The sequence below is a fragment of the Heloderma suspectum genome, chromosome 1 (assembly GCF_057233095.1).
Source record: "Heloderma suspectum isolate Gila_16-S chromosome 1, 16-S_ref, whole genome shotgun sequence".
NCBI classification, from domain to species: domain Eukaryota; kingdom Metazoa; phylum Chordata; class Lepidosauria; order Squamata; family Helodermatidae; genus Heloderma; species Heloderma suspectum.
In genome coordinates, this window is record NC_139458.1 from 262,991,001 (window position 1) to 263,013,679 (window position 22,679).

Here is a 22,679-nt window from a genome sequence, read left to right on the forward strand (position 1 = left end):
TAGGATTTCACAGAGCCATAAACAGATACACTTTTTGTTTTATATAAAGAAGAAAATATACAAAAAATAATAATCTCTCCCCCTCCAAAACTTAAAAGGAGTTTTGGATAACAGGCAGACATCAAAGCAGGCACATTCTACTACTCCAATTTACACTAAGGGGCAAGCAGAGATAATCATGGCTCATATATTCCATAAGGTATCACCATTAACCCCTTCGTGGGTCACTGCCTTGTTGTGGCGAAGGGGCTTGCGTAACTCAGTGAAGCCATAAGCTATGCCGGGCAGGGCCACCCAAGACGGACAGGTCATGGCAGAGAGTTTTGACAAAATGTGGTCCGCTGGAGAAGGAAATGGCAACCCACTCCAGTATTCTTGCCAAGAAAACCCCATGGAACGTATCACAAGGCTAAAAGATATGACGCCGGAAGATGAGCCCCTCAGGTCGGAAGGTGTCCAATATACTACTGGGGAAGAGCAGAGGGAATTTCCAAGTAGCGCCAGAAAGAGTGAAGGGGCTGGGCCAAAGCCAAAAGGACACTCAGCTGTGGAAGTGTTTGGTGGTGAAAAGAAAATCCGATGCTGTAAAGAACAATATTGTTTCGGAACCTGGAATGTAAGATCAATGAATCAAGGTAAGCTGGAGGTGGTCAAACATGAGATGGCAAGATTGAACATGGACATCTTGGGAATCAGCAAACTAAAATGGACAAGCATGGGCGAATTTAATTCAGGTGACCATCATATCTACTGCTGTGGGCAAGAATCCCTTAGAAGAAATGGAGTAGCACTCATAGTCAATCAAAGGATGGGAAAAGCAATACTGGGGTACAATCTCAAAAACGATAGAATGATCTCAGTATGAATCCAAGGCAAACCATTCAACATCACAGTAATTCAAGTCTATGCCCCAACCACTGATGCCAAAGAAGCTGAGGTTGATCAGTTCTATGAAGACCTATAACACCTTCTAGAACTAACACCAAAAAAAGATGTCCTCTTCATCATAGGGGATTGGAATGCTAAAGTAGGAAGTCAAGAAATCACCGGGATAACAGGTAAGCATGGCCTTGGTGTACAAAACGAAGCAGGACTAATAGAGTTCTGCCAAGAGAACACGAAGATCATAGCAAACACGCTTTTCCAACAGCACAAGAGGCGACTCTACGCACGGACATCACCAGATGGTCAATATCGAAATCAGATAGATTATGTACTTTGCAGCCAAAGATGGAGAAGCTCTATACAGTCAGTAAAAACAAGACCTGGAGCTGACTGTGGCTCAGATCATGAGCTGCTTCTTGCAAAATTTCGGCTTAAATTGGAGGATGTAGGGAAAACCACTAAACCATTCAGGTATGACCTAAAACATATCCCTTATGAATATACAGTGGAGGTGAGGAATAGATTTAAGGGATTAGACCTGATAGACAGAGTGCCTGAGGAACTATGGACGGAGGCCCGTAACATTGTTCAGGAGGCAGCAACTCAATCCATCACAAAGAAAAAGAAATGCAAGAAAGCAAAGTGGCTGTCTGATGAGGCTTTACAAGTAGCTGAGGAAAGAAGGGAAGTGAAAAGCAAGAGAGAAAGGGGAAGTTCACCCAACTGAATGCAGATTTCCAGAGAATAGCAAGGAGAGACAAGAAGGCTTTCTTAAATGAACAATGCAAAGAAATCGAGGAAAACAATAGAATGGGAAAGACTAGAGATCTCTTCAAGAAAATCGGAGATATCAAGGGAACATTTTGTGCAAAGATGGGCATGATAAAGGAAAAAGAAGGCAGGGACCTAACAGAAGCAGATGAGATTAAGAAGAGGTGGAAAGAATACACAGAAGAACTATACAGGGAAGATCTTAATGTCCCGGATAGCCATGATAGTGCGGTCACTCAACTTGAGCCTGACATCCTAGAGAGCAAAGTCAAATGGGGCTTAGGAAGCATTACTAACAACAAAGTTAGCCGAGATGACAGTATTCCAGCTGAGCTATTTAAAATCCTACAAGATGATGCTGTTAAAGTGCTACACTCAATATGCCAACAAATTTGGAACACTCAACAGTGGCCACAAAACTGGAAAAGGTCAGTTTATGTTCCAGTTACAAAGAAGGGCAATGCCAAAGAGTGTTCAAACTACCCTACAATTGCGCTCATTTCACATGCCAGCAAGGTTATGCTCAAAATCCTACAAGCTAGGCTTCAGCAGTATGCGAACCGAGAACTACCGGAAGTACAAGCGGGGTTTCGAAGAGCCAGAGGAACTAGAGATCAAATCGCCAACATTCGCTGGATCATGGAGAAAGCAAGAGAATTCCAGAAAAACATCTATTTCTGCTTCATTGACTACGCTAAAGCCTTTGATTGTGTGGATCACAACAAACTGTGGCAAATTCTTAAAGAGATGGGAGTACCAGACCACCTTACCTGTCTCCTGAGAAACCTGTATGAGGGTCAAGAAGCAACAGTAAGAACCAGACATGGAACAACCGAGTGGTTCAAAAGTGGGAAAGGAGTACGATAAGGCTGTATACTGTCGCCCGGCTTATTTAACTTATTTGCAGAGTACATCATGAGAAATGCCGGGTTGGATGAATCAGAGGTCGGAATTAAGATTGCCGGGAGAATGTTCAACAACCTCCGATATGCAGACGATACCACCCTAATGGCAGAAAGCGAAGAGGATCTAAAGAGCCTCTTGTTGAGGGTGAAAGTGGAGAGTGTAAAAGCTGGTTTGAAACTCAACATTAAAAAACTAAGATCATGGCATCTGGCCCCATCACTTCCTGGCATATAGAAGGGGAAGAAATGGAAGCAGTGACAGATTTTACTTTCTTAGGCTCCAAGATCACCGCAGACAGTGACTGTAGCCATGAAATTAAAAGACGCTTGCTCCTTGGGAGGAAAGCTATGGCAAACCTAGACAGCATAGTAAGAAGCAGAGACATCACCTTGCTGACAAAGGTCTGTATAATCAAAGCTATGGTTTTCCCAGTAGTAACGTATGGCTGTGAGAGCTGGACTGTAAGGAAGGCTGAGCGCCGAAGAATTGATGCTTTTGAACTGTGGTGCTGGAGAAGACTCTTACAAGTCCTCTGGACTGCAAGGAGGTCAAATCAGTCAATCCTAAAGGAAATCAACCCTGAGTGCTCATTGGAAGGACAGATACTGAAGCTCAAATATTTTGGCCACCTAATGCGAAGAGAAAACTCTCTGGAAAAGACCCTGATGCTGGGAAAGATCGAAGGCAAAAGGAGAAGGGGACGGCAGAGGATGAGATGGCTAGATAGCATCACCGATGCAATGAATATGAATTTGAGCACACTCCGTGAGAGAGCGGAGGACAGGAAGGCCTGGCCCATGGGGTCACGAAGAGTCACACACGACTTAACGACTGAGCAACAACAACAAGAACAACAATCACCATTAATGAAGGAATAAACAAGAATAGATTTTCCTTTCTTTCTCAGTGAAGCAGCATCTGTGTCAACTGCTGGAAAGCACTACTATGCAGTGCACAAAATCAGATGTTCATGGAGTTACAACTGAAGAGATTAGCAACTTGACATGTTTGCACAGGCTGCAGTGCTCTTGCAAGTTACTGTCCTGCTGTGAAAATACGGCTCAAAGCAGAGTTGACATGAACACTGGGAAACCCCAAACTTTGACAGGATTAGGCTACTGCAGCGATGAACAGAAAAGCAGCTCCAAAAACAACATCACAAAAAGGACTGACCATAGTTTTAAATTCTATAGAAGCAGTAGTTTACGTATCTATACCAGTATTCTAATCTAAAACCACTTACCACAGCATGCCTAGCACTTTAGATCCATCCAAAAATGGCTGCTCTAATGAAAAAATAAAGCGAACAGAAGTCCAGAATACATGACAGACCACCACTTGGACAATGGTTTAAACTGCTCTAATGTAAAAGTGAAATAAGAATTACCACACCACGAAATAGGCACAGTGGCTTGCTATGGATTAGCAATGCCATGTGTGTGTATGCGTTCATCCATTATTCTAAACCACTGCAAGTCACCCCTGAGATGTGCCTCATGTGCATAAGCCTCAAAAGAGCCCAGTGAACCCAGGTCAGATGTCCAACAATCACAAATTCAGAAGCTCACACCACTTCATAGGCTCACCAATGACAACACATAGTACATTCCACATTTTAAGTGCCCCCAAACTCACCGTAGTTTCCAGATTCTGTATTTACTTCAATCTCTTGCAATAAAAGTAGCCCCAAGACTTCAAACTCCTTACACTGAAAGCAGAGGGTCTATGTGAAACCAGATCACCTAGAAAAATATGAAAAAAGTACATTTGTTTGTACAGATGAAATTTTCAATGAAACTGTACCTGAGGAGGAAGGAAGGAAAGAAGGTCTTTCTAACAATCACAGATCAACAATAAAAATAATTCCATGGTAGCAAAAGTTTCAAATTCTGCTTATTAGTTTGGGGAACTTTGTTTCCAACATGAGAGACACAAAAATCTGTATGCAAGGAGCATGGTAGGTTCTTTGGTTGCCTCCACTACTACTGTAGGCCACCTTTAACTACAACCCTGTATCATGTTAAAATATTGGTAATTGCATTGTTTTACACAAGCTTTGAGAAGGATTTTTTATTTATTATCAATACCTATATACCAGTTCTCATTTGAAACAAATCCTGAAGCAGTTTACAAAGGAATGAAAGCAAACACACAAATCACACACACGCACACATGCGCGCATGAGTATCATGGGGTTGGTACAAAGATAGCTCATGGCTGAGAGAAAGCCAAAGCAAACAGATACGTTTTCAATAAACACTTCAAACATGTCAGTCTTGAGGCCTGCCATACCTCAGAGGGGAGATCATTCCTAGAAATATGAAGACCCAGAAAAAAATCAGAAAAAAACTCATTTTTTTCCCAAGGAACATTTTCATTTTTTCTGAAAAATTGGAAACATTGAACAGCTTTGGATTAAGAAATATTTTTTATAAAGGAAATATTTTCTTCTAGAATTTAAGACAAGGTGTTTATATACTGTTTATATATACAGTATACAAAAGCCTTTAAGTACACACACACACACACAGTATATTAAAGCCGTAAGAACACTTTTATAGAAAGACTAGAGATGTAAAACGTCTGAAAATAATGAAGCTATGGGGAAAACATTTTTTAATCCTCTCTGTAAGATTCCCAGCATTGTTATTTCTTCCATTCCATATTAAAAGTATTGATCTAATGTACCTTTTACTGATAGACACTTAGGGATGCTCCAAGTCATGCTCAGTTTCCCAACATGTGAGTAGAGTCACCATATCAAAATACGGAATAAAATGTTTCTGGGCTTGTTCTAGTTAGATGCTGTAGCACTCAACGTAGTTCTAATCTAAAACTCCACATGTGAGGAAACACTGAAGGTTATCCCGCCACTGTCACCAGATGTGATGGAACAGCATGTGAGTTATCCCACCTATGTTTCTTTTCTTTTTTTAAATTAATTTTGAGGCTTGGGTCTATAGAATTCACTGACACAGTTTTTAATGAAGTTCTCAATTAGACCTCATCACTAGGGAATACTGCCTCTGCTATAAAACCTTTTAACTGCTGGCACAACCCTCTCTATCTAAAAGAAACTCAGTAGGCATGGGATTGACACTACCACTAGAGACATCATTTCAAAATGAAAAAAATAAGATGTTAACTAACAGAAATATTTACAAAATGAATAACATTTCACTCTTCAAATAATAGGCTGAGATTGCTGAAAGGTTCTTAAATTAAATATGGTTGCTTATCATTCCTAACCTGAGTCTTTGCCAGCTAAATAAAATCTTGATAGCTTTTCCTTCAGATCAGATTTCCCTAAGCTCCACCCCAGGAGCTTAGGGAATAGGTTTAGGAATTTCTCTAAACTTCCTCACAAATAGGAACAGATGCTGTATACCAGTCTTCCTCTGCCTCCAGTTCTTCCTGCTTCTTCTGGCCTCTAGGATTCTTAAGATGTTTCAGGGACTACTTGCTGACGTTCCCTCTGGTCAGACATTAAATAGGAACCTAAAAATATGTTATGTATATCTTCGTTTGCTCATAAATTTTCATGTTTAGTATATTGACTTTAAAAGTATACTTTATTCAGACAATAGTTACAAATTTACTAATTGAGTTTACTTTTGAAAGATTTTAAATATAATGATAATTTTATGAGCAAACCAAATCATACATAATATAACTTTAGGAACATGAAGGCTGCTTTATGGTCTTAAAACAGTCCTCCACAACCTGGTGCCCTCCAGATGTTTTGGACTACAATGCCCAGCATTCCTGACCACTGGCCATGCTGCCTGAGGCAGTCCAAAATATCTGGAGGGCACCAGGTTGGGGAAGGGTGTCCTAAAGCAACAAAGTGACTTTAGATCTGTAAGGAGCACTAAAAACCCTAAGTATTGCTTATTTTTTCTATTTTCTATCCCAAATTTTCCATCCCCTCCCCCCGTTTTTTCCCCAATGCTTCAATATTTCCAGAAATGTTACATTTCTAATCATTCCACAGGGTGGCTGGCCATGGCTATCCATGTTCAGGAACGGGTACGGTTGGCATACCAACCTAAGCTTGTAGTACCTAGCCAAGGAGGTCATTTGGGCTTCCAATGACAGTGATGGATCCAGGAGCATTTCCAGACTCCTAACCTGTTTCTTCAGGGGGACTACAACCCTATCCAGAGCTGGTAATTCCCAGAACTAGGAATCTCTCACCCACAGTGCTTCTATCAGGATTCAGCTTTAGCTTATTGGCCATTATCCAGCACAACCTAGACTGGTGCATTCAAGCACCATTCTAGGTTGTGCATGGCCTCTCCTAATTCAGATGTAATGGAGAAATAGAGTTGGGTGTCCTCAGCATACTGATGGTACTTCGCCACCAATCCCCTAATGACTTATCCAGTTGCTTCACAAAAATAGCATTGGAGACAAGATGGTACCTTAAAGCACCCCACAGCAAGGCTGCCAGGGGGCTGATATATAGACCCCAAATATTATTGTCCAGAACCTGATCTGTCGATAGCAATTGCAAAATGGTGTCACTAACTCCCAAACCACAGAACTGATCCAGGAGGTTACCATGATTAATGGTATCAAAACTTGCTGTGAGAGCAAGTTACAGAGATACAATTCCGCTATCCTTCTCCCAATAAAGATAATCTATCAGGGCAACAAAGGCTATTTCCATTCCATAACTGGGCCAGAACCCAGGCTCAAATGGGTTTATATAATCAGTATTCTTCAAGAATGCCTGTAGCTGAATCACCACCACCTTCTTGAGCACCTTGCCCCAAAAGGTGGTATTTGCCACTGGGTGGTACTTATTATTAACCTCTGGATGGAAACTTATTTATGTTTTTAGGAGAAATGGACAGCAAATACTTTTCTAAATTGTATGGCTTTAGACTCGGTGAGCAGCTGCATGTATGAAGGATCCATCTTTATATGCATGTAGAAAATTAGCATGTCAGGGGAAAATAATTCAGGCTTGTTTTCTGACATACTAGCTTCCTACATTGATGCATTTTGTGAAAATGTACATGCATGTGCACAGAGTTAAATGTGTGAGTGAGAGCATATTCAGACACAGCTGCCTACATACACACCCCTGCAGCCTGAAATAGTACAGTCCACAAAAATAAGCTTTACAATTCGATGTTGTTGGCAGGCAGGTTCTGAGCAGGATGGGAGGCACAGTAGCTTCCTAAAAATGTAAAAACGCCCCTTATAAACAGCACCTAAAGTCAAAGATTATATGCAAACACATTACTTGACACAGTACTGAAGAGAAGCAAGAGAGAGATTATATACAGTCAGGGCCAGAAATATCAGAACAAGGATAACTGTTTTGGCAGTTGGCCTCTGTACACCACCACACTGAAGTTGAAAGGAAACACAGCCAGATGGGAGCGAAGTCAGGACTTCCAGCTGTAATTCAAGGGGTTTGACAAAAGTGGGGCACTAACCATTCAGGAAGTACAGCCAGTGGCATACACACACACTCATTGTTGGTGGCTCATAAGTAATGGAATGAGTGGCTGACAAGCAGCTGCATGGCCAGGTGTGGCCTGTTTCCTGGGGGCCCCATGACCAATCAAGCAGATAAAAGGCCTGGAGGTGGTTCTGAGTGTTACATTTGCATTTGGTAGCTGTTCACTGGAACTCCCGACATGAGGTCCAAAGAGGTGTCCGTGCGAGTGAAGGAGGCCATCATCAGGCTGAGGAAACAAAATAAACCCATCAGAGAGATAGCAAAAACAGTGGGGGTGGCCAACACAACAGTTTGGAACATCCTGGAAAAGAAGGAATTAACTGGCAAGCTCAGCAACAGCAAAAAGCCTGGAAGACCACGGAAGAAAACTAAAGTGGATGACCGCAGAATGCTGCTCATGGTGACGAGGAACCCTTTCACAAAATCAAGCCAGGTCAAGAACGCTCTTGCGGAGGTAGGCATGTCATTGTCAACATTTACAGTCAAGAGCCCCTTCATGGATCACTGCCTTGTGGTGGCGAAGGGGCTTGCGTAACAGTGAAGCCATAAGCTATGCCGTGCAGGGCCACCCAAGACGGACAGGTCATGGCAGAGAGTTTTGACAAAATGTGGTCCGCTGGAGAAGGAAATGGCAACCCACTCCAGTATTCTTGCCAAGAAAACCCCATGGAACATATCACAAGGCTAAAAGATATGACGCCGGAAGATGAGCCCCTCAGGTCAGAAGGTGTCCAATATACTACTGGGGAAGAGCAGAGGGTTTTCCAAGTAGCACCAGAAGGAGCGAAGCGGCTGGGCCAAAGCCAAAAGGACACTCAGCTGTGGATGTGTCTGGTGGTGAAAAGAAAATCCGATGCTGTAAAGAACAATATTGTTTCGGAACCTGGAATGTAAGATCAATGAATCAAGGTAAGCTGGAGGTGGTCAAACATGAGATGGCAAGATTGAACATCGACATCTTGGGAATCAGCGAACTAAAGTGGACAAGCGTGGGCGAATTTAATTCAGGTGACCATCGTATCTACTACTGTGGGCAAGAATCCCTTAGAAGAAATGGAGTAGCACTCATAGTCAACAAAAGGGTGGGAAAAGCAGTACTGGGGTACAATCTTAAAAATGATAGAATGATCTCAGTACGAATCCAAGGCAAACCATTCAACATCACAGTAATTCAAGTCTATGCCCCAACCACTGAGGCCAAAGAAGCTGAGGTTGATCGGTTCTATGAAGACCTATAACACCTTCTAGAACTAACACCAAAAAAAGATGTCCTCTTCATCATAGGGGATTGGAATGCTAAAGTAGGAAGTCAAGAAATCACCGGGATAACAGGTAAGCATGGCCTTGGTGTACAAAACGAAGCAGGACAAAGACTAATAGAGTTCTGCCAAGAGAACACGAAGATCATAGCAAACACGCTTTTCCAACAGCACAAGAGGCGACTCTACACACGGACATCACCAGATGGTCAATATTGAAATCAGATAGATTATGTCCTTTGCAGCCAAAGATGGAGAAGCTCTATACAGTCAGTAAAAACAAGACCTGGAGCTGACTGTGGCTCAGATCATGAGCTGCTTCTTGCAAAATTTCGGCTTAAATTGGAGGATGTAGGGAAAACCACTAAACCATTCAGGTATGACCTAAAACATATCCCTTATGAATATACAGTGGAGGTGAGGAATAGATTTAAGGGATTAGACCTGATAGACAGAGTGCCTGAGGAACTATGGACGGAGGTCTGTAACATTGTTCAGGAGGTAGCAACTCAATCCATCCCAAAGAAAAAGAAATGCAAGAAAGCAAAGTGGCTGTCTGATGAGGCTTTACAAGTAGCTGAGGAAAGAAGGGAAGTGAAAAGCAAGGGAGGAATGGGAAGATATATCCAACTGAATGCAGAGTTCCAGAGAATAGCAAGGAGAGACAAGAAGGCTTTCTTAAATGAACAATGCAAAAAAATCGAGGAAAACAATAGAATGGGAAAGACTAGAGATCTTTTCAAGAAAATTGGAGATCTCAAGGGAACATTTTGTGCAAAGATGGGCATGATAAAGAGCAAAGAAGGCAGGGACCTAACAGAAGCAGATGAGATTAAGAAGAGGTGGAAAGAATACACAGAAGAACTATACAGGAAAGATCTTAATGTTCCTGATAGACATGATAGTGCAGTCACTGAACTTGAGCCGGACATCCTTGAGAGTGAAGTCAAGTGGGCCTTAGGAAGCATTACTAACAACAAAGCTAACAGAGATGACAGTATTCTAGCTGAGCTATTTAAAATCCTACAAGATGATGCTGTTAAAGTGCTGCATTCAATATGCCAACAAATCTGGAACACTCAACAGTGGCCACAAGACTGGAAAAGTTCAGTTTACATTCCAATTCCAAGAAGGGCAATGCCAAAGAGTGTTCAAACTACCCTACAATTGCGCTCATTTCACATGCCAGCAAGGTTATGCTCAAAATCCTACAAGCTAGGCTTCAGCAGTATGTGAACCGAGAACTACCGGAAGTACAAGCTGGGTTCCGAAGAGGCAGGGGAACTAGAGATCAAATCGCCAACTTTCGATGGATCATGGAGAAAGCAAGAGAATTCCAGAAAAACGTCTATTTCTGCTTCATTGACTACGCTAAAGCCTTTGATTGTGTGGATCACAACAAACTCTGGCAAATTCTTAAAGAGATGGGACTACCAGACCATCTTACCTGTCTCCTGAGAAACCTGTATGAGGGTCAAGAAGCAACAGTAAGAACCAGACATGGAACAACCGAGTGGTTCAAAATTGGGAAAGGAGTACGACAAGGCTGCATATTGTCGCCCTGCTTATTTAACTTATATGCAGAATGCATCATGAGAAACGCCGGGTTGGATGAATCACAGGTCGGAATTAAGATTGCCGGAGAATTATCAACAACTTCAGATATGCAGATGATGCCACCCTAGTGGCAGAAAGCGAAGAGGATCTAAAGAGCCTCTTGTTGAGGGTGAAAGTTGAGAGAGCAAAAGCTGGTTTGAAACTCAACATTAAAAAACTAAGATCATGGCATCTGGCCCCATCACTTCCTGGCATATAGAAGGGGAAGAAATGGAAGCAGTGACAGATTTTACTTTCTTGGGCTCCAAGATCACCGCAGACGGTGACTGTAGCCATGAAATTAAAAGACGCTTGCTCCTTGGGAGGAAAGCTATGGCAAACCTAGACAGCATAGTAAGAAGCAGAGACATCACCTTGCCGACAAAGGTCCGTATAATTAAAGCTATGGTTTTCCCAGTAGTAACATATCGCTGTGAGAGATGGACTGTAAGGAAGGCTGAACGCCAAAGAATTGATGCTTTCGAACTGTGGTGCTGGAGAAGACTCTTACGAGTCCCCTGGACTGCAAGGAGGTCAAATCAGTCAATCCTAAAGGAAATCAACCCTGAGTGCTCATTGGAAGGACAGATACTGAAGCTGAAGCTCAAATATTTTGGCCACCTAATGCGAAGAGAAAACTTCGGGGTCACGAAGAGTCAGACATGACTTAACAACTGCACCAGTCAAGTGACGGATTTATGAATGTAAATACAGAGGTGTCACAACAAGGTGCAAACCACTGGGAACGCTCAAAAACAGAAAGGCCAGATTAGCCTTCGCCAGAAAACACCTAAAAAAGCCTGCCCAGTTCTGGAATAAGATTCTTTGGACTGATGAAACCAAGATTAACTTGTACCAGAATGATGGGAAGAGAAAAGTTTGGAGAAGGAAAGGAACAGCTCATGATCCAAAGCATACCACATCATCTGTCAAACATGGTGGAGGCAGTGTTATGGCATGGGAATGTATGGCTGCCAATGGAACCGGGTCACCGGTGTTTATTGATGACCTGACTGCTGAGAAAAGCAGCAGAACGAATTCTGAAGTGTATAGGGCTATACTTTCTGCTCAGATTCAGCAAAATGCTGCCAAACTGATAGGACGCCTCTTCGTATGGCAGATGCATAATGACCCAAAACATACAGCAAAAGCTACCCAAGAGTTTCTCAAGGCAAAGAAGTAGGATGTTCTTCAATGGCCAAGTCAGTCACATGATCTCCACTCAATAGAGCATGCTTTTCCCTTACTGAAGACAAGATTGAAGGCAGAAAGACCCACAAACAAGCAGCGGCTGAAGGCAGCTGCAGTAAAGGCCTGGCAAAGCATCTTGAGGGAGGAAACTCAGCATTGGGTCATGTCCATGCGTTCCAGACTTCAGGCAGTCATTGACTGCAAAGGATTTTCATCCAGGTATTAAAGGAGATCCTTAAGTTTGAAATGATGTTGGTTTGTTCCAGTACTTATGTGCCACCAACGATGGGTGTGTGCGTATGCCACTGGCTGTCCTTCCTGAATGGTTAGTGCCCCACTTTTGTCAAACCCCTTGAATTACAGCTGAAAGTCCTGACTTCGCTCCCATCTCGGTGTGTTTCCTTTTAGTTTCAATGTGGTAGTGTACAGAGGTCAACTGCCAGAACAGTTATCCTTGTTCCAATATTTCTGGCCCTGACTGTATATAATATGGAGGGAAACTAGAGAATTATCGAAAGAAACATTTGATCTTAGAGAAGGATGCTCAAGCAGTAAACACAAGCTTCAGTTTAATATTTTTAGAATACACACACACCTGTTTTGGTGCCCAGAAAAAAAGTTATAAGCTAACAAGACAATCTTATATCCGATCACCCCTGTTGTTGTTCAGTCATTAAGTCGTGTCCGACTCTTCGTGACCCCATGGACCACAGCATGCCAGGCCTCCTGTCCTCCGCTCTGTCCTGGAGTGTGCTCAAGTTCATATTCATTGCATCGGTGATGCTATCTAGCCATCTCATCCTCTGCCGTCCCCTTCTCCTTTTGCCTTCAATCTTTCCCAGCATCAGGGTCTTTTCCAGAGAGTTTTCTCTTCGCATTAGGTGGCCAAAATATTTGAGCTTCAGCTTCAGTATCTGTCCTTCCAATGAGCACTCAGGGTTGATTTCCTTTAGGATTGACTGATTTGACCTCTTTGCACTCCAGAGGACTCGTAAGCGTCTTCTGCAGCACCACAGTTCGAAAGCATCAATTCTTCGGCGCTTAGCCTTCCTTACAGTCCAGCTCTCACAGCCATACGTTGCTACTGGGAAAACCATAGCTTTGATTATATGAATCTTTGTCAGCAAGGCGATGTCTCTGCTTCTTACTATGCTGTCTAGGTTTGCCATAGCTTTCCTCCCAAGGAGCAAGCGTCTTTTAATTTCATGGCTACAGTCACCGTCTGCAGTGATCTTGGAGCCCAAGAAAGTAAAATCTGTCACTGCTTCCATTTCTTCCCCTTCTATATGCCAGGAAGTGATGGGGCCAGATGCCATGATCTTAGTTTTTTTTAATGTTGAGTTTCAAACCAGCTTTTACACTCTCCACTTTCACCCTCAAAAAGAGGCTCTTTAGATCCTCTTTGCTTTCTGCCATTAGGATGGTATCGTCTGTGTATCTGAGGTTGTTGATAATTCTCCCGGCAATCTTACAAGCACCCCTATCTCAGAAGTAATAAATGTGAAAACAATCCTTATGACAGGAGGTGGCACGTATTCCTGCAAAATGAACTGCTGCTACTACCTCAGAATCAATATATATTTTTTTCTTTTAAAGTGAATGTAACACCACATATCGATTTTGTATTTTGAGTACAATGCATTTCGGCCCTGCGTAACAAAGATTTTAGAGAGACAAGAGAACAGAGCCTTGCAAATAAGTTACTCTAGCTTATAGTATAGTAAATGAGCTACCATAGTTTAGTTCCAGAAACTTAGGGTCATTTCACAGTTATGTTTTTCCTACATGCATAGGAGTGAAAAGCAAAATCCGCATGCACAATTGTACGTGAAGTGTTTTCACCATAACACATGCTGGGAGCTGGTGTTTTCACACTTACACTGTATGTGTTCAAGCAGTAATATACATGTGAGCAATACACATTGCAAAGCAGCATGGAATACTGTCATATATAACAGTCTCATGTTCTTCCTCGTATGTGTGTAGAAAATACTAAACAGGATAACATATGAAGCTGCCCAGAACATGTTTTTCTTAATAACAGTGGTTTGTTCCCTTAGTCATCTCCATTTTGTTAATATTCATACAACATACAACTATGCAACCAATTAATTGAAATTAAAAGACAAAACAGATTGAAAAGGTGCTGCTACTGCTCTCTGAGTGGGAGTCAGGTAAAAATTACTTAGAGCCAATTTTGAGGCAATTTCTACAGGTGTAAATGTTAATCTCTTCTAACAGTGTGCTGTGGCACCTGAAAGGCCAGCAACTTTATTGTGGCAGTAGCTTTTGCTGGCTAGAGTTCCATTTGTCAGTGGCGGTCATAATAGAAATCAAGGTCAAGGTGTCCCCAACCAGTCGCATCCAACTCTAGGGTGCGGTGCTCATCCCCGTTTCTAAGCCGAAGAGCCAGCGCTGTCCGAAGACGCTTCCGTGGTCATGTGGCCGGCATGACTGAACACCGAGGTGCACGGAACGCTGTTACCTTTCCCGCCGAGGCGGTACCTATTTATCTACTTGCAATTTCTTGCTTTAGAACTGCTAGGTTGGCAGGAGCTGGGACTGAAGACGGGAGCTCACTCCGTCACGCAGCACTCGGGTCTCGAACTGCTGACCTGCCGACCTTCCAGTCTGCAGTTCAGCGTCTTAACCACTAAGCCACCGCGGTCCTCCATAATAGAAATACCCACCCAGAAAACCAAAGATCAGAAGATCCCCTAACACTTGTAAGTGGTTACTTCACAATCTGCTTACAGTACCACTTCCCCCAAGATCTAACTGGAAAAGGATTAATTTGCGATGGGTCAAGGGTCTCAATATTTTTGTTTTGTTATATTAAACCTTCAATCTCCTTCCCCATGTAGTATCACAAGGACTGACTAAATGATTCTGCATAATAGAATGAAGCGTACAAAGTTGGCAGCAGAGGGTGGGAGGAATCTGCATAACTTCAGTCTAGAACTTGAGTTTTTTGTATAAGAAATAGCTTGGAGTTTAATTGGCTGAGGCTCATCCGAGAATAAGCTTTTTTTCTCCCTGATACATTAAATTATTGCTGAATGCCCAATTTCAATAGAAATATACCACCCTGACAAGTACCTGGAGAACATGAAAACAGGAACATCAGCACTTGTGGAAAATACACTGTTCCCATGCAAGAGAATATGCAGACACAAGAGAAAACCTTTACTATACATCTAATGGCCAGTTAAAAGAAATAGTTATTCAAAAAGGAATTATTAAAAATGCCTCTCTCTTAAGGCTCTCAAGAGAGAAAACAGAAAATTTCCCACAGAAATGAGCCAGAGAGATATCCCAGAATTTATATTTTAATACACACAAAGAATTCTTTATCTTATAGCCCAAAAAACAAGATGTAAAGATTATTACAAACAGGGTAGGTGGATTTCCTTCAGCATGCAGAAGGTAGCAATTTCCCCACATTACACTGAACATTTGGGGCAGGGGGAAGGAGCAGCGGGCTCAGGCACACTGTCCCTGACCTCCATGAGTTCAGTTTAACATGTGCATAGATCCTATGTGCATATGCTCTTTCCAGATAATTAGAAATCATGCTTTTCCAGGGTTCAATGCACATGACATTATGCGTGAGCATAGGACCTATGTGTATGTTAAGCTGAAGAAATGGACATCAGGAGCACAGATATCGCATGCATTCCTTTGTCTGATTCCCCCCCCCCCATTCCACATGGCAGCCTTCTCCAACCTGACGCTCTCCAGTTGTTTTGGACTCTAACTCACATTGTTCTAATCATGCTGACTAGGGATGACACGAGTTGGAGTCCGAACTACCAGGAACATACCGGATTGGGGAAGGATGCCATGTGAAAACTGCTAGTGCTCACTGAAGGGTTGTTTTATTGATTGATTGATTGATATATTTATTATTGATTTACAATATTTACATACCGCTCCATATCTATAACAGATTTTGGAGTGGTGAACACAAGAAATAAAACAGTAAAAGTATAAAAAGATTAAAAAACCACATTAAAATTATACTTGTTTAAAAACGCCATTTCAATAAAAACCATAACTGCTCAATTAAGGAATGCCTCCTGGAACAGTGCTGTTTTCAGAACAGTGTTGTTTCACTGGAAACAACGCAGTGTTGATGCTTGCCTAACCTCCAGGGGCAGGGAGTTCCAAAGAAAGGGGGCTGCCACACTGAAGGCTCTTCTCCTGATGGACTCCAAGTGGACCATAGGCCCATGTGGAACCACCAGGAACATGCCCTCCAATGGCCTCAGGGACCAGGCAGGTTGGTAAGGGAGAAGGTGCTCTCTCAGGTATCCTGGTCCCCAGTTGTTTAGGGCTTTGTACACCAGTACTAAAACCTTAACCTGGCTTGGTACTGAATAGGCAGCCAGTACAGTTCCCTCAGCAAAGGAGTTACATGCTGGAAAGGGGCATGTACAACAGCTGAGTTGCTGCGTTCTGCACTAGCTCCAGCTTCCAGAGCAGCCTCACATAGAGCACATTGCAGTAATCCCTTCTTGAGGTTACTAGCGCCTATACCACTGTGCCCAAGCTATCCCTGTCCAGGAGAGGCCATAACTGGTGACCTAGCCAGACCTGGTAAAAGGCACTCCAAGCCGCAGCGGCCACTTGGATTTCCCGCAACAATGATGGATGTAGGGGTATCCCCAAACTATGGACCTGATCTTGCAGAGGGAGTGCAAGCCCATCCAGAACAGTCAATGAGCCTATCTCCCAAACTCGGGAACCACTCACCCACAGGGCTTCTGTCTTGCCAGTATTCAGTTTCAGTCTATCGGCCCTCATCCAGGCCATTACTGAGTTCAGATCCTGGTCCAGGAATTGCACAGCCTCTCCTGATTCAGATGTCACAGGGAGATTTTGTTGTTCAGTCGTTCAGTCGTGTCCGACTCTTCGTGACCCCATGGACCATAGCACGCCAGGCCTTCCTGTCCTGCGCTCTCTCCCAGAGCGTGCTCAAGTTCATATTCATTGCATCGGTGATGCTATCTAGCCATCTCATCCTCTGCCGTCCCCTTCTCCTTTTGCCTTCACTCTTTCCCAGCATCAGGGTCTTTTCCAGAGAGTTTTCTCTTCGCATTAGGTGGCCAAAATATTTGAGCTTTAGCTTCAGTATCTGTCCTTCCAATGAGCACTCAGGGTTGATTTCCTTTAGGACTGACTGATTTGACCTCCTTGCAGTCCAGGGGACTCGTAAGAGTCTTCTCCAGCACCACAGTTCGAAAGCATCAATTCTTCGGCGCTCAGCCTTCCTTATAGTCCAGCTCTCATAGCCATACGTTGCTACTGGGAAAACCATAGCTCTGATTAGACGGACCTTTGTCAGCAAGGTGATGTCTCTGCTTCTCACTGTGCTGTCTAGGTTTGCCATAGCTTTCCTCCCAAGGAGCAAGCGTCTTTTAATTTCATGGCTACAGTCACCGTCTGCGGTGATCTTGGAGCCCAAGAAAATAAAATCTGTCACCGCTTCCATTTCTTCCCCTTCCATATGCCAGGAAGTGATGGGGCCAGATGCCATGATCTTAGTTTTTTTAATGTTGAGTTTCAAACCAGCTTTTGCACTCTCCACTTTCACCCTCAACAAGAGGCTCTTGAGATCCTCTTCGCTTTCTGCCATTAGGGTGGTATCGTCTGCATATCGGAGGTTGTTGATAATTCTCCCGGCAATCTTAATTCTTACCTGTGATTCATCCAACCCGGCGTTTCTCATGATGTACTCTGCACAGAAGTTAAATAAGCAGGGTGACAATATGCAGCCTTCACAGGGAGATAGAGCTGTGTGATAGAGAACATGGGTTCGATCCTCTGCTTCTCCAGGTAGGGTGAGGGAAGATTCCTGCCTGAAACCCTTGAGAGCCGCTGCCAGTCAGTGTTGACAGTACTGGGCTAGATGGCCAATGGTCTGACTCAGTATAAGGCTGCTTCCTATGTTCCTATGTGTGTCATCAGCATACTGATGGCACTTGGCTCCAAATCCCCTAATGACCACTCCCAGTGGCTTCATACTGTTACATAACATTGGGGACAAGACTGTACCCTGCAGAACCCCATAGCTCAACTGCCAAGGGGCTGAGGAACGGTCACCCAACGTTACTCTCTGAAATCAGCCCTGCAGGCAGGACTGGAGCCTCTGTAACACAGTGCTTCCAATACTCATCCCACAGAGTCGATCCAGAAGGATACCATGGTCAGTGGTATCAAAAGCAGATGAGAGATCGAGCAGAATTAACAGGGTTGCACTCCCCCCGTCCCTCTTACACCTCATGATGGAGCATAGTACAAAAATACAAAGATGTACAAGCTCTGTTAACTATCAGCCCCCGCAACTAGTATATCCCCAAATACATGCCAAAGCTTTGGGTCACAATTCCCGAGTTTTGTGCTGCCACCCAAAAATGTGTACTGACGCATCAAATGCAAGTTCATAGTTAACACACACAATACCCAACACAGTCATATCACCTTGAAACTTGTGCCAAAGTTTTGTATCACAAATCCCAAATTTTGTGCTGCCACCAAAAGCATGAAAATGGCATAATCCTTAGGCAGGGCCTGGCAAATGCTAAAAATTCAACATTGCCATAATACCTCCAAACCTGTGCCAATATTTTGTGCTAGTTTTGTGCTGTTTAGTGCAACAAATGCCGAATGTCATGCCACTACCAAAGAGTGAAAATGGCATACCCAGAGATGGGGTCATGGGGAATGCTAAAAAAAACCCACATTCTCCTATCACCTCCAAACCTACGCCAAAGTTTTGTGCTGCTCCCAGGGCTAGCCTCTGACATGTATACTGCTAAAATTCCAAGTTCTCTGAAACCCCCTTTTCACAGTTTCTCCAGACCAAATGAAGATTTGGAAAAAGACTCCCCACCACACACACACACACACACTCACTTGCAAACCTGAGAATGCAGGTGAAAGAGTGATTAAGCTGTCTCTGATCAGTCTCTATGAACACTGTACAAAGATTGTGGATTTGTATACCTGTACATTTATTCACATATAATGGAGTTTATATGTATTCATACAAAGGTTTTCTGGCCTTTTGCCCATTGAGGTACATTCCTTCACCCTCAAGAACAGATACTAATTCACTTGAGTAGCAGCTGCACATTATGAAGGATACTGCAGCTTTCTGCATTAATTTTAGGGATACCTTATGACAATAACAAAGGATCTCTCATTTCCAGGTTATGGTATAAAGGAGAAGACTAACATAAAAATATAAGAGCCACCTAAAACATAAGAAGGTCCATCTAGTCCAGCATTCTGTTCACAACAGTGGCCAACCAGCTGCCTGTGGGAAAGTCACAAGCAGGACATGAGTGCAATAGCACTCTCCTGCTTGTGTTCTCCACCAACTGATATACATAGGCATACTACCTCTGATACTGGAGGTAGGATATAGCCATTAGGACTAGTAGCATTATCCTCCAGAAATCTGTTGAACCCCTTTTAAAACCATCCAAATAGGTGGCCATCATTACATCTTCTGAATGGCATAATTTAATTATGCACTGTGTGAAGTATTTTCTTTTATATGACCTGAATCTCCCACCAATCGGCTTCATGGGATAACCCCAGGTTCTACTATTATGAGAAAGGGAGAAAAATGTCTCCCTACCCATATTCTCCACACCTTGCATAATTTTGTAGACCTCTATCATGTTTCCCCTTACCCTCCTTTTTTCCAAGCTAAACAATCCCAGCTGTTGTAACCTCCTCTCATAGTGGAGATGCTCCAGCCCCTTGATCATTTTAGTTGCCCTTTTCTGCACTTTTTCCAAGTTTACAATATCCTTTTCCAGGTGCGGTGACCAGAACTGTACACAGTATTGCAAGTATGGTCGCACCATAGGTTTGTATAACGGCAGGGTGATCTTGGCAGTTTTATTTTCAATTCCTTTCCTAATTGTCCCTAACAAGGAATTTGCCTTTTTCACAGCTGTTGCACACTGAGTTGACATTTTCATTTAACTAGCCACCACAACCCCAAGATCTCTTTCTTGGACACTGCTAGTTCAAATCCCATCAGTATATATGTGAAAATGGGATTTTTTTACCCCAACTTGCATCATTTTACACTTGCTTACACCAAACTGCATTTGCCATTTTGATGCTCATTCTCCCAGTTTGGAGAGACCCTTTGGGGCTCTTTCCACCCTTTTTGTTTTAGCCACGCTTGTGTAATCAACAAACTTGGTCACCTCACTGCTCACTTCTAATTCTAGATCATGTATGAACAAGCTGAAAAGTACTGATCCCAATACAGATCCCTGTGGAATCCCACTGTTTACATCCCTCTATTGGGAGAATTTACCACTTATTCCTACTCTCTGCTTTCTGTTCTTTAACTAGTTGCCAATCCATAATAGGGGTTCTCATCTTATTCCATGACTGCTACGTTTGCTCAGTGTTTGGTGAGGGACTTTGTCAAAAGCCTTTTGGAAGTCCAAGAACACAGTGTTTACTGGAACATCCTTGTCTGTATGTTTATTGATGCTGATCTTAGATTTCTGTAAGAACTCTAGGAGGGATAAAATCTGGGCTGGTGGTTTATTAGCTTTCGTAAATAAGGTCAAGAACTTCATCTTTTGTCACTATTACTTCCCTCAGTTCCTCTGACTCCTGAAAACTTCAGTTCAGGTACAGGTGTGCAGTGAAGACAGATTCAGTTTCTCTGCAATCTCATCCTTCTACTTCAGTACCCCTTTAACTCCATTGTCATCCAGTGGTCCAACTGCTTGCCTATCTGGTTTCCTGTTTCTGATATATTTAAAGAATTCTTTATTATTTGCCTTCATATTGTTAGCGATATGCTCCTCACAAGTTTACCATTTCTGTGCATTGTACATACAAAGGGTGTTTAGTTTACACATTACATTCAATTCATGTACAACATGTGTCGGTAACTTAGCACCTATGAGCGCACCTGCACCTGCTAAGACCCCCCAATGTGATTGCCAGATCCCTCAAATATCCAAATATGCTCATGAGCCACAAAGGTTGCTTATTCCTGATGTACAGTCTATACATGTATACATAGACAGATCTGACTCAAGTACAGATATGCACACATAACTTTCAGTCTGTGTACAGTCTAGGTGCAATGTACACTGGTTGCTTAACTCCACACACATACAGCTACTCACATGTAATGGAGCATACATGGGTAAACATACATACGACTGGGATATATACATGATTGGGCTACAAAACTCATACGTGAGGTTGACTTGTGGACCCAAAGAGAATCTCAACAGTAGCCTTGGTTCCATTATGAGTCTTTAAAATACTCTTCTACACTGAAAGAAATGGGAAGGTGAGGACTTTGATATGGCACATTTAGGGTGGATAGCTTTTCTTGTCTGCATCCTTGTGACTTTAATAGGCAGACTGGCAGGCAAACATTTTAAAAGGTGAAACATTCCCCTTACACATGAGGGAGAAAGCCCCATTGAACTCAGCAAGACTTAAGTAAATAGCAGCACAAAATTCAGGATTTGCTGCGCAAAACAGCATAAAATTTTGGCACAGGTTCGGAGGCATAATGAGAAGGGTTTTTTTCTGTGTTACCTACAATTCCTATTTGATGTGACAGGACACACTGTGGTTGGCAACACAAAACAGCACAAAACGTTGGCATAGGTTCAGAGGTGATATGAGAATGTCGGGCTTTGTATGTTATCTATGAACCCACATTGGATGTCTCAGTACATACTCATAGGTGATAGCACAAACTCAGGACTTGTGGCACAAAAAAACTTTGGTATAGTTCAGAGGTGATATGAGAATATGCATTTTGTTTAGCATTGGCCAGGACCCATCTAAGGGTATGTCATTTTCATAGTTTTGGTGGTGGCACAGAACTAGACAACATTTTGGTACAGGTTTGGAGGTGATGTGAGAATGCGCGGGTTTTTTTTGTTTGGGTTAATTACAACCCACACTTGGTGTCTCAGTACACACTTGTGGGTAGTGGCATAAACCTCAGGATTTATGGCACATAACAGAACAAAACTGGCATAAAACTTTGGAATATATTTGGAGGAGATACTAGTTTGGGGGGGTTGTAGTTAACAGAGCCAGATGCAGGAGCAGGAGCAGGAGCAGAAGCATAACTGCCATAGTACATACTTATTGCAATGTGCAAATTCATTTTTCTTTCCACTTGTATCCAACCTTAATTCCTTATATTAAATGGATTATATAGCCCAAGTGCACATATCAAGGTTTTATGTGTTTTTTTACTTAGGCCTTTTAAACATCTCACAAAAGTTAGGAAAAGGATAAATCTAAAGTTAGCAACCAAAAAACTCTCCTTTAAATAGGTAGCTGGATTAGTCTAGCTTTTAAAAAAGAAGGGGCATAAAATCACACATATGCTACTTCTGAATTTAAAAGAAACATTCCCCCTCCCTGAAGAAACATGCTATGATTTGATCATAAATGAAACTTTATTGCACAAACAGAATAACACATACCTTTACAAAATGAGAGGTTTATTACATATGAAAATCATTTCAGTTAAGTGTGCATCTTATCAATACTCAACTTCGATGCACTGCAAT

At 42.6% G+C, this 22,679-nt stretch overlaps 1 protein-coding gene across 3 annotated transcripts in view; it reads right to left on the reverse strand.

Annotated features, from left to right (window-relative positions):
- The window catches only part of KLHL29 (kelch like family member 29), a 549,854-nt gene that overhangs the window by 445,190 nt on the left and 81,985 nt on the right, over nucleotides 1-22,679 (reverse strand). For 2 of the 3 annotated variants that reach the window (XM_084826507.1, XM_084826506.1), the window contains exon 2: nucleotides 4,198-4,304. The exons of the other annotated variant lie outside the window; for it this stretch is intronic. The gene's annotated coding sequence lies outside the window, so the exon portion shown is untranslated. The remainder of the gene's footprint in view (nucleotides 1-4,197; nucleotides 4,305-22,679) is intronic. 3 annotated transcript variants of the gene reach the window in all.